At 36.7% G+C, this 17,218-nt stretch overlaps 1 pseudogene; it reads right to left on the reverse strand.

Annotated features, from left to right (window-relative positions):
- Nucleotides 336-16,331, reverse strand: LOC8065578 (annotated as a pseudogene).

A 17,218-nucleotide genomic window follows, 5' to 3' on the forward strand; every position in this document is an offset into this window, starting at 1 on the left:
AATCATCCCATGGATTCTTATTTGGGGAGTGCAAGTCAGGAAACGTTTGGGTTTTATCACATTGACACAATGGCTGAATCTTACAAATTGTGGAGTCGTTAGGGTTAAAGCAAGATAGATATCACTGGTAGAGTTGGAAGGAGATATTTCTCAAGTCCACTATAGAGAATGGTCATGGCGGATTAGAGAGCTGTTGGAGCAAATAAAAATGTTTGGTGAAGTTTTTAAGGTTGCATATATCAAGAACTACTCGTCCTTCAATCTGAGCAAGAGTGGAGTGCAAGTGGAAGTGTTGGAGTAGCTAGAAGACATTGAGTATTTGTTGATACAGAGAGTTAGTTACGACATTTATGCATTGTATAAACCACAGATTCCTCAAATAACGAACATCCATGTTCACAATAGAGCAAAAGTGGTTTAATACTTCCATGAAAAACAAACTATATGTTCTTACAAGGAACCATACATATAGCAATACCCTTGATGAGATTATGTTCATTGGTTTGATATCAATTTTTGTTTGCACCAAGTCGGTGGTGAAATTCTCCAAGAGCCCAAATGGGATATAAGTTGCGGTAGTTGGCATAGTTGAGGTAAAAGTTGGAGTTAAAGCATCCAATATGTTCCTATACCAAAATAAACAACTTTAATTCAATAACGCCATAAGAGTACTACAAATATTTACCATTTAACCATGCCAGAAGAATACTTATGATTGTAATGCTCTATTCATAGATGTATAAACTATCTCCCATTAAAAATACTTAGCGTTGTTAACCATTTATGGTATTTGTGGTGCAAATTTGACCTTTACATTTTTGAGAATTCATAGTTCTAATATCAATAAATGCATAAGATTATGAATGTACTCTTCAACTTAAGTATGCAATATGATTTTATACATTTTAAAAGTTGTTGATGACCAATCTTCAAAATTTTCAATGGATTTTTGTCGGAGCATCAAATATTTATGACCATGGTAGTAGTTTTCTAGTCTATTGGAGAGATATGGCTATCATTTGTGTTTAGTGTATGGTACTCTAAATTTTGATATACATGCTTTCTAGGTTTCTATAGTAGTACGCTGTACTCAATTCATAATAAGACTATTGCTCAATGTTACCTAACTAAGTAAATTAGAATCTTACCTGTTGGGGAAAGTCTCCTGTGTCTAGTTGCATGTTAATTAGTTCTCTTGCTGCTTGATATAGTGGTATGGGATCTCGCTCAACCTAGACAAAATATAAAATATATAGGAACCCTATAGTTAGATATTGCATTTTTTGAGAAACTAATAACTATATGTAAATAATTTAGAAACATCATATCAATATGACATCCAAGGAACAATAATTACAAACCTGCCCAGCATATATCAACGATAGCATCGCCCAAGCAGTGTTCACTGCATGGGTATCTCCATTACTATATTTCTGTACAATTTTGAACAAGAAAACACTACTTAGAAGTTTCATCGAATTAGTTTCATTAATGCATCAATTCCTAGATTGGTCTTTTATCAAAGTATATAGTAGTAAGTCTTTTTCAACACTAGGATATACTAGAATAAAGAAAAATTATGGGTGAAATGGTACACATAAGGCCCTAAAACTCATACATATGATATGTAGCTTTCTTCCCTTTTTTAATTCCATTTGTAATACAATGGATAGATTGTACATTGAAGTTATATTTGAAATAGTTTTCAGACAATAGCCAACATTTCTATCTTCCTCTTAAGATTTGAGTACCATGGGGCCACCATCCCTTTCAATGGTTTACTCATGAAAGAGGTAGTGAACTGTATAACCATTTTAGGTCCATATTATCTTTAAAAATGAACATATGGAGTTTTATTTACAACTTGAGGTACATGCAGCACAATCTACCTCTAACTCTATCAAGTTGTTATAATAAAATACGACCACATGATCTCAACAATTTTTCTAACATCTTGTTCATTTCACTATCACCACCAGTATGCTACACCCACAAACTTCATCCTACACACCCAATGGAGCTAGTGGGACTCTATGGGTGACTCAACACATGGATCCAATGTGGTGTGGGTGTGGATAATCCAATCATACTTTTTTATGGATGGCTTAAGATAGTTGACCATCATCGTGACAATTACCACGACCCTCTTTACAATAGAATTGAATCCATCCATAGATTCCTCTGCACCTTGTCATATAAATCACCCCTTTGGAGGCATGTGCGGGGGTGCAAGTCTACTCAACAAGATTATTAATATACTCATAGATTCCACATGCATCTATGCATTTAATGGTTTGTCATTAGTAGATCATATGAGACATGCTTGTGGGTGTGTGAGTGTGTACATGTGTATCTTCTTCATAGTTAAATAAAAATTCCCTATACCAACCCATATATCCTTGCCCCCAAGTGTTGGCAAGGAGAGAATTGGCCATTGAGTTGTGTCAGCATCGTACCATTGTGATTGTGTTGACTAGTAAAGGTGGAATTAGAGACAACATGTTGCAATCATAGAAGTCTACAACTAGTATATCTCTTAAGATGGAGGAGCATGGGTGCTAAACAACAACATATGTGTGCCTACCCACAAATGTGTGAGAGTTGAGCTTGCAAGCTTGGGGTGGTAACCAATAGATTTACCCAATACTCTTGATGTTTAAAAGTGGAATTATAGATGATCTATTACATCAATTCCATATATAGAGAAGATGAAATTGAATTATTTTCAAATTTCAAAAGGAGGAAGCATACATCATTCAAATACAAGGAGAGAAATTTTACCCCTGTTTCGCTAGAAAGATAGCTTTCCCCCCATCCACCTGTAGTTTGTTGTTTTGACAACAGGAAGTTGCATGCTTTCCGGATGGAAGAACTAGTATCATATGTTCTTCCAGCAGCCACTAATCCTTTTACCGCAAACATGGTTCCACAAGTGAAACATATACCCCATGTGCCATGCCTGCGAAAATATAACAAATAGTTTTGAGTCGTGTAGGTTGAAATCATCTTTATACAATGAAATTTACATAATCTTACTTACCATGAACCATCCTTCCTTTGTTTGTTCTCAATAAACATGGCAGCATTATTTATGCATTCATCTATCTCTTGGGTACGGTACAAAGGATATAGCTCTTTGAATAATATAAAAGCTTCCAGTACTGATGATGTGCATTCAACGTATCTACCAATTGGCATCCCAAAGAAATAGTTTTATTAAGTTGAAACTATAAAATGGTGATAACAGATGTTAAGTAAGCATTTGTGAGTTTTTGGGTCTCTTACGGATAATCGATGACAATATTCACAAAATTTTCAGAAGGGTTAAGAATCTAAATTTCCAAACAAAATTTGGGTTAGTATAAGTGCAATGCTACAATATATAATACGTCATATTGGGGAGGAATGTAGAAAATAATATATCTACTTATGCTTGGTGCCTGACTTACCGCATGGGTGTACTAATGACAAAACACACTCATATGGGACATTTGCAAACATATTAACATATATAGAGTACCCAAAATAATATAATAAAAATTGGGATACACTTAATTACCTCTAGCCAAGAAGTTGTCCTTTGACATTCATATGAAGAAAAGGTTCCACCTTTATTCTTTAATGCTCAATTAACAAAATAAGAAATAGAGATTGTTAAATAGATTATCTTTGCACTAGAAAAGAGATAAAATTATGTATTTAGTGTGGGCACACACTTAAATATGTATGGTTGTTGACAATAATTGTAGCAGTTACATAATTTCGATGTCACCTAATCCATAACTTGTGTTTGATCCTAGTATACTAGAATGGATGTTTCCTTGTCACATTTGTGAGCATACAAAACACTTAAATAAATTAGTTAACTGAGCCATTGCAAAGTGCATGTTAAATGTTACTATTTGAAGAGAAGTTTAAAAGTGGTTGAACTTGTTTGACAAATAATTATTTTGCTTGGTGGTGATTTGTTATGGATACAAGTTCTAGATATAGGCGTGCAAATAAACTACCAACTTGCACTTACCTTTTTAAACAATATGGTCATACTTTTGGTTGTACATAATCACATAGTTTTCATGCGTGAAAATTGTAATGTTACAGAATATAGATTTGAGGGTCATACCATGGAATAAAGGATGCAGTCAACGGCATCATACAACTTTTGTTCTTCTATTGGATTGCCAACAAGGTCAGGAGAAATCTTTGATAACAAGATTAACACCTGAAGGAAAGCACATGGAAAATTTTAGAGGCCACAAAGGCAAAAAATACCATTGCATGATCAAATTTAGATAATTATTCTAATAACCTTAAGAGCTTCGGCGGTAATATCTGGTGAATTCCAACCACTATCTACTGTTGAAAGAGTCCATGAACCTTTCGACCTTTGACGATAATAACTTTGGTAATTTGGTTGATCTTTAAGAACCTTCAATCAAACAAAAAAGGGTGTGGCAATTTGTAATTAAATTGTTTCAAAAATAAAAGGTTAGAAACAACAAACCTGTGATCTTTTTATATATTCATGTGCTCTTTCTATAGTTGGACCAAACTCATCGATAAGATTAGTTGAGCAAAAGGCATAAACCGTTAGTATTGTCTCCCAGCTTTGGCAACCATTATAAACCTAATTTTGATAGAATAACATAAATCATTATCTAGATTAGTGTCTCAAATGACACATGCGATTCAAAATAAATTTTAGACTTTATCTTAGAGTTCGATAACAAAGATAACTTTTGTTGTTATAAATAGGTAACTCTATTAATTAATGCCAAGGATAGTACATGCTATTATCACTTTAAAAAACTAAACACATAAAATGAGCTCTTGTGACTCATTTATTAAAAAAAATCATTTATTTTGATGCTTGTAACAATGGAACATGTACATCTAGCTTAATGAGAATATTTAAACCAATTCATTGCCCACACTTTCTTTGAAGCAAAATTACTTCATTATAAATTATAAGTGGCGAGTTCTCAAAAGGTGACATCCGGCCTGGTTAGAATTTTTCCTTGCTGGCCCATGTTGTGTGTTGATGTGTGTTGTGTGTGTAGGGGTGTTTAGTCTCATCTTGTTTGGTGACAGTGGGTTGGACCAACATATAAGGCTTCTAGAGTCTGTACCACCATCCCTGGGTTAACCTTGTAAGGATGAAAGCGTAAGTGATTTGGTACTAGTGTGTGGTTCACGATGTGCAAAGTGGATATAGACATTTTGGATCTTGGTCTTGCTCAATTGTAGGTGTTGGGCTAGCGAGGATGTTGAACCCTTAGGGGATGTGACATTTTGGACCTATTTAAATTTAAACTAATTAGAACATTAGCGATTCATGTGTGTGTTGATGTAAGATGTGGTGGTGGTGTCCAACCTTAGTTTTTTAGGTGGGTTAGTCTAGCATATAAGGTTCCTAGAATCTATACCACCACCACCACCATGATAATGATTTTAAATGAAGCAAGGACAAGTGGGATGATCCATTTGGACTCTAGGAATTACACAATCACAAAATATTAAGTCTAGTTTAAGCATTGAATTTAATGTTCACTGCTACATAAAGATGAATAAGACATAAGGCACCATGTGTCCCTAGTTATACTTGCTCCGTGCAAAGAAGTAGACTCTAAAGAGGATTTCGTCAATTCCAACTAAGTACTTGAGACTCAAATTTGCCTAAATGCTAATACTTCAATTGGAAAATTTATTTAACTACTTTCTCACTCACAAATTAGTTAGTACAAAAACATCTGACTCCAATATTCCAAAAGATAGTCTAAAGTTGTACCTGTGCTTTCATGCCATCTTCTGCAAGCCACAAGTAATCATATATCCTTGGAAGATGTTTCTTGAATGCATCTGAATTTTGATTTTCTACCCAACAACAAATCATATTTAGCACCTAACAAAAAGAATATTAGATGTTTCATACAATCTATTTTGACTTTAATACAATAATAAGAATCGAGAAAAAATGTCCTTTAGTACAATATTTCCACAATGGCCTGTTGGACAAATTCAACAACATACCATGGAAACACCACCATAGGTGACCAATCAACATTTAACTCCAATATAATGGCAAGTGGAAGTATAAGAATTAGCATGTTATGAGTATGAACAAACAACAATTGCCAAGATGCAAACCTTGAATGAATTGGAAGAACATTCCAAAAAGGGCATATAAAACTATGGTTGACTTTAGGAATGTTGTGTTTCTTATTCTTTATATAATTTCCCCTAGAATAATCAAGCATACAACTTTAATAGAAGAGTACAAAGATAGTTATGCAATACCTTATTAACAGGACAAAGGCAAATATATTTAGTAGTTTCATCTTCATAATGGATATGTTCCATAAGGTTATGCAGAGCTCTCTCTCTTAATTTGTTAATTGGCCAGCAGTTTAACATTGGCTCCACAAACTTGTTGAGACAAGTAAAAATAATATTTTGCACTTGTGAGCGTGGATAGAGAAGATCTTCCTATAACAAAAGAGAAGTGAATCATGCATCAAAAAATGGTTATATTGTTCTTGCAGTATATATATACATATTAAGGATATATAAAGTATACATATTAAAGATTTGTATAAAGCTAGCATAGCTAGCTTGGTTTAGCAGGTAAAAAATCATTCAAGATTTAGCTTTGTACTAATAAAGGAAGATTGACCATTATAGCCAAATTTGGTATATCAGCTCTCTAGCGAGATGCGCTATAGTCACATGTGATTTGTGACAATAGCATCATTGCTAGTAACATGATGATGGATTGGCTCTTCTACATGGCAATAAACTATATAAGTTTCCATCTATTGCATGCACATAAATATCTTGTTTGTTGCCTTTTTTGCTTGTACTATGCATACCAATCCCAATAAATATCAAATGAGAGGGATGCTTTTAACTTGGATATACATAATCATGGCTAATTACAGTCAATGTATGCATACTTGATAAACTAGGATATCTTTTTCATCAAAAGCTCATTTGGAAATTTAAGCTCCCTCTTAAGATAAAAAAACTTTCATGGTACTTCCAAAGAGGTGTTATCTTAACAAAGGACAATCTAGCCAAGAGGAATTGGACTTGTAGCCAAAAGTGTTTGTTTTTTGTTATTAATAAAACAATTAACAACTTTTTTATTGCTTCGCTGAGACTATCTGGAATATTGTTCATATAGCTAATGGGTTAACCCCACCTAGATCTACTACTAACAAGCTTGGAGGCTAGCTCATGGGCATTGAAAGGGAGGATAAAAGCTAATTTTGTGGGGGTTGTTGCTATTATTTGGTCAATTTGGTGTACTCATAATGACATTGTTTTTTGAGAAATAAAATAAAATATTTCTTTTATGCAGGCTATTTTTAGATGATCGTATTTGTTGCAGTTCTAGGCACTCGTGTAGCATGAAGATAAAAGGCAGAAGTTTCAATTAGCAAGCAAAGTGTTGGAGGTTATGTTTGCCAAGAATGGGTGGGAAAGTAATGATAGACACTTTGCATATGATATTTGACTATTTGAGTGAACTCTTTTTATTTTTTTCTATAAGCAAATAAGCTGGAAACGTTGTAAAACTTGGTTGTGCGTAGTGGCAAAGGGTAGAATTTTTACATTTTCTTTAGAAAAGTATGTACCAATCATAGTTCATTGAGTTGTATTGCGTGAAATATTTCCACTTACATCGTATCATGAGTGATTATGAATCATATCCTCGCTTTCATACACTTACCTGCTACTACCCTCTCTCCATGGCATGGCCCCTCTTTTCCTTTGCTTGACTGCACATGATGGGTAACAATGCAGAGCATCCACATAGCTAGCTGGATGAATGCACACAATATGAGGTTCCTCTAAGTTTTCTAACCTTGAAGCACAATGGGCAACTGGCCAACAAGCGCCACTAAAGATTTAGCTCCTCCTCATAGTACAAATATGGAAAATTTGCTAGTAGACACTAAAAATGGAGGTCATTGGCTAACGGACACCCAAAATGGGGCATTTGCTAAAACACGCTATCGTTGCTAAGGCATACTACACATCACACCCTTTATTTTATTTATTTCCACTGGTTGAGGAGAGAGGAAGGTGGGAAAATGACATTCTTACCCTATGCCTATTTTTTCCTTCTTGTCTCCCTTTCTTTTTCCCTGTGTTGGCGAGGCAAGTCGAGAGTACGACACCTGGTGGTGTTGTGGCTGTGGTGGTAGAGTGGCATCATGAGCGGGCAGGGGGCGGCTCCGTGGTGGGGCTAGTTTAGAGGGACACACAGGGCTAGGCCGCACCAGAGGGACACGCAGGGCTGGGCCACGCTAAAGATGATTCCCGTGCTAGTGGTGATGGCGGTGACGGTGCTTAGTTGAAGGAGCATGTGAGCATCATGCGGACTTGCCGTAGTCGCCCCACAGGTTAGCCAGGATGGGACCAGCTGGTTGTCGTTGTCTCCTTGCTCATTGTCGACTACTGAGCAGAGGCGCACATCAAGCTTGCTCCTCCAAACCTCCCCTAGCCTATCGATCCTCGTGCTCGCCTTCCTTAGGGCCATGCGTGTCTAGCTCTAGCCTTCTCCGACCTCCTCCTCACAGGAACAAGACACCACCACCGAGAAGCTGATGTAGACGCTATAGACACATGTGGCCAAGTCACCTTGGGCCATCCTAGGTCTCGCATCAGGCACCCACAGGCATAGCTTGGTAGAGGCCAGCTCACACGCTTCTACTCAACGCCAATGCACCTTCTCCTCCCCTGCGGTGCTACTCGATCTGCTCTCCCGCCATTGTTGCTCCCTCCCCTCCCTGACATTGCTCTGCTCTCCAAGCTGAGATCGAGTGCGAAGGTTAAAGAAAAGGAAAGGGAGAGGGGAAGAAGAAAGGGGAAAAAGACATTTTGCTGTTCTCTTTCCTCAACCGGTGGAAATGAGTAAAATAAGGCAAAATTTGCTCTTGGACATCTAGAACGATGCAGGTTTGCTAAAGGACACCGTGAAAAGGTACATTTGTTGGTGGACACTCCGTGACGTGGCCAATTTGCCACAAGACACCATCTTGCCCAAAGGGAGGCTACCAATAGGTCATTTTGCCCCTGGCTCTTCTTCTCTATCTCTGCCTTCCAATTGAACACATGCTCAAAACTATTATCCTAGCCACCAACGATCTCATCTAGTGTCATCTGTCGACCATTCCACGCAACATAATATGAGATCTATCCAGTCAAGATAGGGGCAAAATGGTCTATTCACAGCCTCACAACCTCTCTTCCTCTCTTCGGGCAAGGCGGTGTCTTCTTGCAAATTGGCCTCGTGATAGAGTGTCCACTAGCAAATGTAGCTTTTCACGATGTCCCTCAGCAAATCTACATCATTTTGGATGTCCAAGAGAAAATTTTGTCGTAAAATAAAGGGCACAATGTCCACGAGCATAATTTTTAGCAATGAGAGTTCCTTCCAGCAAATGGCTTCATTTTGGATATTCACCAGCAAACGACCTCTACTTTTTACTGTCCACTAACAAATTTTTTCGTACAAATATTATTTTTATTCATTAGGTATACTTCATTCTGATCGCACTCTTGATCACTATAAGCCTCAGTGGGTTCTACATGGATTCCTGTCCAAGTGAACTAGCATCGCTCCAAACAAATCTCCAATAATGCGCCCAATTGCAAAACTAATCAACCTTGCAGACATTCATCAAACTAAACTAGGGTCAACTTTTAGTATCGTTTAGTTATGTATATCCCATGTGAAATCAATTGTACCCCAAATCTTAGTCGTATGTAATGTCTTAAAATTTTTGAACAATTTTCAACTATCCAAAATTGTCTAATAAATGGCTAATCTGATAGCACTTAGTACTTCTTCTGATGCATATATATATATATAAAGAGAGAGAGAGAGAGAGAGTCTATGATGGTTAAAATGATTGCATATCTGGACAGAGGTTGCATGTTGAGCTCTTGAAGTGTTAGCTTAGATTGAAACAAACCTTGGAACAAGAATGACGAGCCTCTTTCCAATTAATATTGTCATATGGGATGTTGTAAAGCTCCTCCCTTAACGCCAATACAATTGGAGTAATGGGCCAAAACAAATTTCTTCCCATAAAGATATGCCATTGGCATATATACCAACCGGAAAAAGCAATAGAATCGTCCTACAGAGGAAAAAAAGCATGCATTAGATATATACAAACTAAAGATTAAGGTTATGTTTAAATAGTCCCAAACCTTAGAAACTTTTCTTGTTTCACAAATAACACGTAGGTTGGATTCTCAATATTGTGATTAACACGCTAGTCTTGGAAAACTTGGTTCACATAATGAGCTCATTTATCATTTCATTGCACCATGTCACATGAAACATGCTCCGTTGACTGACCATAAGGGTGAACAAAGAGAAAACCAATCCTATGGGCTTATTATGCTTGATTGATCTTGTGGGTTTCTTAAGGGGTATCACAAGTTGTGGAGATCCAGCCCTTGTTCTTGGAAGGTTTACCAAATGGGCACAAAATGCGATGAATTTTACTAAGGGGTGGATATATTATGGGTTCATGAAATCTAGTCTATGAAAAAAGGTGTGTTATTATCTTGATGAAGAAGGATCATATGCATGCATGATGCATGCTATGGTGGTACAATGAGAAAAAGAAGGTTGTAAATTGAAAGGGGTCAAACGGAAATCTTAATGGTGCAGAATTAGATGAGCATTATATTTTGCTCTTAATTGCTTTAAGTTTGTATAGCAAGTATACTATATTTTTATGTTGTAGTATACTATTTTTTCCATCAAGCATATTCCTTTTTTGTAAGCCAAAACCTCGTATATACTTCTTTGCATAGTTTTTTCAATGATGTGTCCCTCTCTAATAAAGCTAGGTGACTAAAACTATCCATATGTTGATGGAAAAAGACTCTTTTCCCTAGTTACTTACAAATGCGGTATGTTATGAAAAAGTAATTACTAATCTAAAAGGCACTATGTCAAAAATGCTAGTGCTGACATAGTTTCCATGGTGTAAGGATCATTGTATCTATCATGGACAGACACTAAACCTAAGTTACCCCCACAAAATGAACAGTTAATTACCTGGATGAATTGGAAGAGCATATGGAACTATCCACAATTCAGGGGTAACTGGATTATTTCCTGACCAATCATAAGCACCAATTATCTGTGATTTCAAATATATGGTAGCTTACATTAGCTTGAGCATAACCATGAGTTAAATGTGGTTCATGATGTCTAGGAATGTTATCTAGCTATGTGATTTCACATTATCCGTAACAATGTGTTGCACAATGTTGTAGCTCTAATATGGTAAAACAAAAAAAAAAGTTTATGTGTGCACGTAGTGCAAAGAGTTTCATCTTATTAAAAAACAATTTTAAAACCATTTCTATTTGACTTTTCTTATTATCGCATAAAAGGTAACACTTTTTGTGTCTCTCGTTTTCATACCGAGAGCCATATCTTTCCCCATTGGGGTAGCGCAGTTGCACTTCCATGGGATAAAATCCAAGCCTGTCCTTTTGACAAAGCATCATTCTCCCCATGTGCCACCTCACCAAGAAGCCTTAAGGCAGCATAGTTCAAGCATGATCCTAGCATGGTACTTGTCCTTAGAACATGTGTACTCCAACCGCCATCTTCATTCTGCATTTTTATTTATTTAGTATATTTCATAGAAAAAACAGAGCTCACAAAATTTAATTGGAATTCACTTTAAAAAATAATTGGGCTTGACTAAGAATAGTACCTGATGGTTGTAAATGTAGCGCAATATCTCGCGTCGATGTTCTAGTGATATGATGGTATTAATTGATCCAGTAACATACAAAGAGAATATCTGCGAGAGAAACGGAACATTCTAGATGCATTATCATAATGTCCTCAAGTGAAATTCAATTATAATACAAGAAGACAGATTTTAAATCCTAATGCTATGTTATTTGAGAAATCAGGGGAAAACATGATTGCTACGTAGCATTATAAAAAAAACTCGACCACGGGTGTAAGACAGCTATGGGCATTGTGCTTAAGAAAGATCTTCTCACGTATGTCAAGAAAACTCTCACCCATACAAAGCGGCATCACAGCTCCCGTGAGATTGGACTAGTCTTAGACCTGTGCTTTAGCGTGGGCAAATGAGGGGATTTTTGTCAAATATTTTCAATCTAAATGAACTCTTTGTTGCAGCTACAACAACTTTAAAATAGTTTATTAAGCACGAAATATGCGTGTGCGTGGGGGTGTGCTTGTGCGTGCGGGTGTGCGTGCGTGTGCGCGTGTGTGCACGTGTGTGTGACCTTCTGTGACGAATACCAGATTACAATATCCCTACTCATCTTTTTTTAGGGGGGGGGACAAGCCAACTCAGGGGTGTTTAGTTCCAAACAAATGCAGAATGGTAACTATTTTGAAATGGTGGAATGCAAAATACCAAAATTTTTAAGATCATGTTTAGTTCTATTCAAAATACAGAATTTATTGTCCTCGTGAGAGCCTCTTTAGGCTTTTTTTGAGTTTTTTTTGCCTTTTGATACCAAAATCTAAAATGGAGAACAACCACTTTTTTGCCAAAAATTTTGTAAGATGATTAATTTCATTATGTAAAATGATAGACTAATTAAAACCCAAAAATTTTGGGAAAAGGGAAACTAAATACCCCCTCAGAATCTTCATAGGCTACAATGACACCATATCTGTGATAACTTTTATGATTTGCTTCTCCATCATAATTTATAATGATTTTTAAAATAAAAAATGGTTATATCATCTATGTTGGCAAGCATGGCCCATATATCAGGCTTTCTTGCTGGCTTGAGTGGCCCATGTGTCACGGTGGGTCCTAGTTTATATATTAGGTAAAAGTGCGAGAAAAATCAAAGCCGCAAGCGCTGAAATGGTCTCATTATTGGTAGAAGAAAATAATATTTAATCTAATGTAGGGACTATGCGCTCTGTAATTATTATAATATGGATTCTAATCTTGAGCTCTCATATATATTTGTATATTCAAGATAGAGAGCAAAGTTTGTTAGTATAGCAAACTGACCTGCAAGAGACTAAAGGAGCGCAACTCCCACATGAATGTAAATATTGTCCGTCTATATGCCTTTTGTATGTTTGATAGAACTAATTAATAAGCTACTTTTGATGCATTATCACTCTTAGGCCTTGTTTAGTTCACTCTGAAAATCAAAAAGTTTTCAAGATTCCTCGTCACATCGAATCTTGTGGCATATGCCTGAAATATTAAATATAGACAAAAACAAAAATTAATTATACAGTTTAGCTGAAAATCACGAGACGAATCTTTTAATCCTACTTAGTCCATAATTGGATAACAAACGAAGTATCAAAAACTTTTCACTTTTCAGAACTAAACAATGCCTTATACTGGTCTGTTCAAATGCCATCGAAGTTGTGAGATATTCGCCAGAATGCCTTTATGAAATAGATATTTTATGCTACTGTCAGTTCGGGATTTAAGCCAACTTTTAACTTTTTCACCCAATCTTTGACCTGCTCTCACCATTTTACCCCCGTGTTTATATCCCTCATTCTCTCTCCTCTCCCTCGTGAACTATGAACAAGGCTTGTGGTTAATAAGGCTGGACAAAAAAACTCGAAGCTCGTTAGCTCGCTCGACTCATGACTGTCTCGGCTCAGCTTGGCTCGGCTCGGTTCATTAGAATAACAACGTCGAGCCGAGCCAAGATTTTAGCTCGTTAGCTATAACGAGCCAACTCGAGTTAGCTCGCGAGCCTAATGAGCTACAGTATTAAAGAAAAAAAATCATCATAACTTATACTAGTTTTGTATTACTTTATGTCTTATATTTTATAAATGGTTGATATGTTAGCTTATATGAATATTTTGTTGGACTTAAGATAATTGGATATATTATTATTTTATTATTACTATTTTTAAGCTTTAGATAAATATAAATATTATATTTTATATACTCTTTATACCTAGCTCGTGAGCTTAACGAGCCAGCTTAAGCTTTTAACGAGTCGAGTCAAGCTGACTTTCTAGCTCGTAAGCGAGTCGAGCTAATTATCCTAACGAGCCGAGTAGTGCCCAAGCTCACTCCTTATCTGCCTTAATCCTGAACAAGGCTGTGGACCTTGGAGGCGTGGCTTGGGGCAGCCGATCGACTCGGGGGCAGGCAACGCAGTGCATGGGGGCAGTAGGGTGGGCTGGCTTAGGCACGATGCGGCCTTCTATAGCGGCGCGGCCTGTGGGCCACAGGCAGAGGAGCGATGTTGGGAGGCACGACTGGGCCTTTTTTAGTTCGTCCCAAAAACTATTTTTTTTAATTCCTCATCACATTAAATTTTATGGTAGATGCATAGAGCATTAAATATAAATAAAACTAAAATTAATTGTACAGTTTACATATAAACTGTGAGATGAATCTTTTAAATCTAGTTACTCTATGATTAGACAATATTTATCAAATAAAAATAAAAAATGCTATAGTATCACAATTCAAAAACTTTTTAAAGTGGCACCGGTACTGGTTTCGGGCTCCCACCTGCCGCCCGGTCTTTTCCTCGAGCGAGAAAACACAATATTTCTTCATGGTCTAATAAATTTTGACCAATTAATTAAAATTTTGCTCTAGGTGTATGAAAACTTTACAGTGACATCCATATAGCTTGCATTTGATTGTGGTCCCAAAACCATATGTGACACATACAGTGATACCCCATCAAAGATAATGGTCTACGTATTAATGCAGAAAGTGAATGATTCTTATCTTCTTTTTTCCTCATGAAGACAAATGAAAACAGTAAGTCATTAACGGATGAAACCTGAAGTACTTACAAACATTGGCATAATGATCAAAAGTCCACTGTACTCTCCAGGCCAATGACCATCATGTGCTTGTAAAGTAGAATGTTGACTTAAAGCTCGCCTTAATGAAGTTAATAGTATTTCTTCAGTCACTTCTTCACTGTTTTCAAGCTTCATCGATGGAGTTGAAGGATGTAGTCGTTGGTTTAATTTTGCATACTGCATACAAATGGTAATACATCTTGAGGGCGTATATAAAAAAATATCTTGGTGCTAAGAGGGAAAGGTCAACTGATATCCAATACTGATAAAAAGAGGAAAACACTATGTCTACAGAAAACATTCTCAGAATAATATTTTCACCACTAGTTTGTTATAAACTATTTATGATAAATTTTCATCACCATACTGGTTCGTAATATGGATCCATCAATGAAAATGGTTCAAGACGATAAAAGCAACAACATCAATAACACTAACGACTCTAGCCAACACATCCAGACTTCCACACTCCCTATCTCTCCTCCACATGCCACTTCTCCGTCTCTCTTTTCCTCCAAGCCTGCTCACCTCCCCTATCGCCGAGCCCTTCGCCCCATGCATGCATGGCTCCTCCCCCTTCCGGCCTTCCCTACGGTGTTGGTGCCTAGTTGTTTTTTTTCCTTTTATTTGTTTGGGCCATAAGTTAAGTTAAGGCTACGGTTGTAAAATATGGCATATGCACTTGATTTTCTTGTGGTCAATAACTCGAGCCCTGTGTCGACCCGCTCTTGCAAGGTTGGATCACATTTTCTGACGGGTGAGTCGGCAAGATCATTAATAGGTCTAGTACGTGTCAAGTTATTATATACTACTAGTATAAATAGAGGAGAAAAAACACCATGGCCTTGTTTAGTTCTAAAATATTTTGCAAAATCAACACTGTAGCTCTTTCGTTTGTATTTGACAAATATTGTCCAATCATGGACTAACTAGACTCAAAAGATTCGTCTCGTCAATTTCGACCAAACTGTGCAATTAGTTTTTATTTTTGTCTATATTTAATACTTCATGCATATGTCTAAAGATTCGATGTGACGGGGAATCTGAAAAATTTTGCAATTTTTTTTGGATTACAGATCATCTGGATTATTCTGGATACATAAAACCGGAAATAGTAATACAAAACCATGCATTGAGATACTATGAGAACACAGCATAAAACCGTTAGAATATATCTTTTATATATTACAAATAAGACGGAACAATGAGGAGAAAAAATGCAGCTAGTATATATGCATATGCATCATGTTCAAATTAATGATCGGAATAGTAACCAATGCAGCACCTGCATGCGCAGGAGGAGGTCCTGGGACTCTTTCTTCTGGAAGCGGTGGCGGGTGAAGTCCTGACGCAGCCTCTCGACCTCGGCGCGCTCCTCCGGCGTGCCAGCGTCGGCGTCGAACTCCCACACCTGCCTGCCGAGGAAGCCGTTCTCCGATCACAGCCACGGCCCGCCACCTTCACTCACCTTCAGCCTCCACATGACTGCAAATTATGCTGTGTATCGTTCGTTCCTGCTGCGACTGCAAGCTATATATATATATATATATATATATATATATATATATATATACACACACACGCCCTCCTTATATAAAAGTTTTTGGATTTTGATACTGTAGTATTTTCGTTTTTATTTGACAAACATTGTCTAATTATGGAGTAACTAGGCTTAAAAGATTTGTTTCGTGATTTACAGGTAAACTGTGCAATTAGTTATTCTATTTATCTATATTTAATACTTCATACATGTGCTGCAAGATTCGATGTGACGAGAAATCTTATATCTTATAAAGTTTTAGATTTTTGGGTAAATAAGGCCTGAAGCTCCCGCCCATCACTCATCAGTATGCCGCCGGATAAAGACGAATAAATAGAGTCCAAGAGAAGTGTAACACTTCCACACTCTAATCGTCAATCAGTACCGGTTTAACAATTCTCGCATATATCATAGGATCATATCTGTCCATTTACAGTGTTTGGTTCGTGGATTAACTCCGTGCTATGCATTCGTCGTCGCTTACGCACGAGGAGGGATCAAGTCTCACGCTTCTCTTCAGATAAAGGAATCAATCTATATCTCTTATAAAGATAAACCATACTAACTATTTCTTTTACTATGCAAAGCATTCACATTAGCATCCACTAGAATATCCTACTAGCACATAGCACATTCAACTATCTCGTCATACAAAGTGTCCACATCAACATTCATTAACACATATTATTATGTTTTCATTCAAGCTATTCACATTAGCAAATAACATCATTTATCAATATATATTGTTGTATTACCAATATCATATATATACATCTCCTGATTCTTAGTGATTAATACTGGAACTTACTTATATTTTTTCTTCATATGTT

Source organism: Sorghum bicolor, chromosome 10 (genome assembly GCF_000003195.3).
Source record: "Sorghum bicolor cultivar BTx623 chromosome 10, Sorghum_bicolor_NCBIv3, whole genome shotgun sequence".
In the NCBI taxonomy this organism is placed as follows: domain Eukaryota; kingdom Viridiplantae; phylum Streptophyta; class Magnoliopsida; order Poales; family Poaceae; genus Sorghum; species Sorghum bicolor.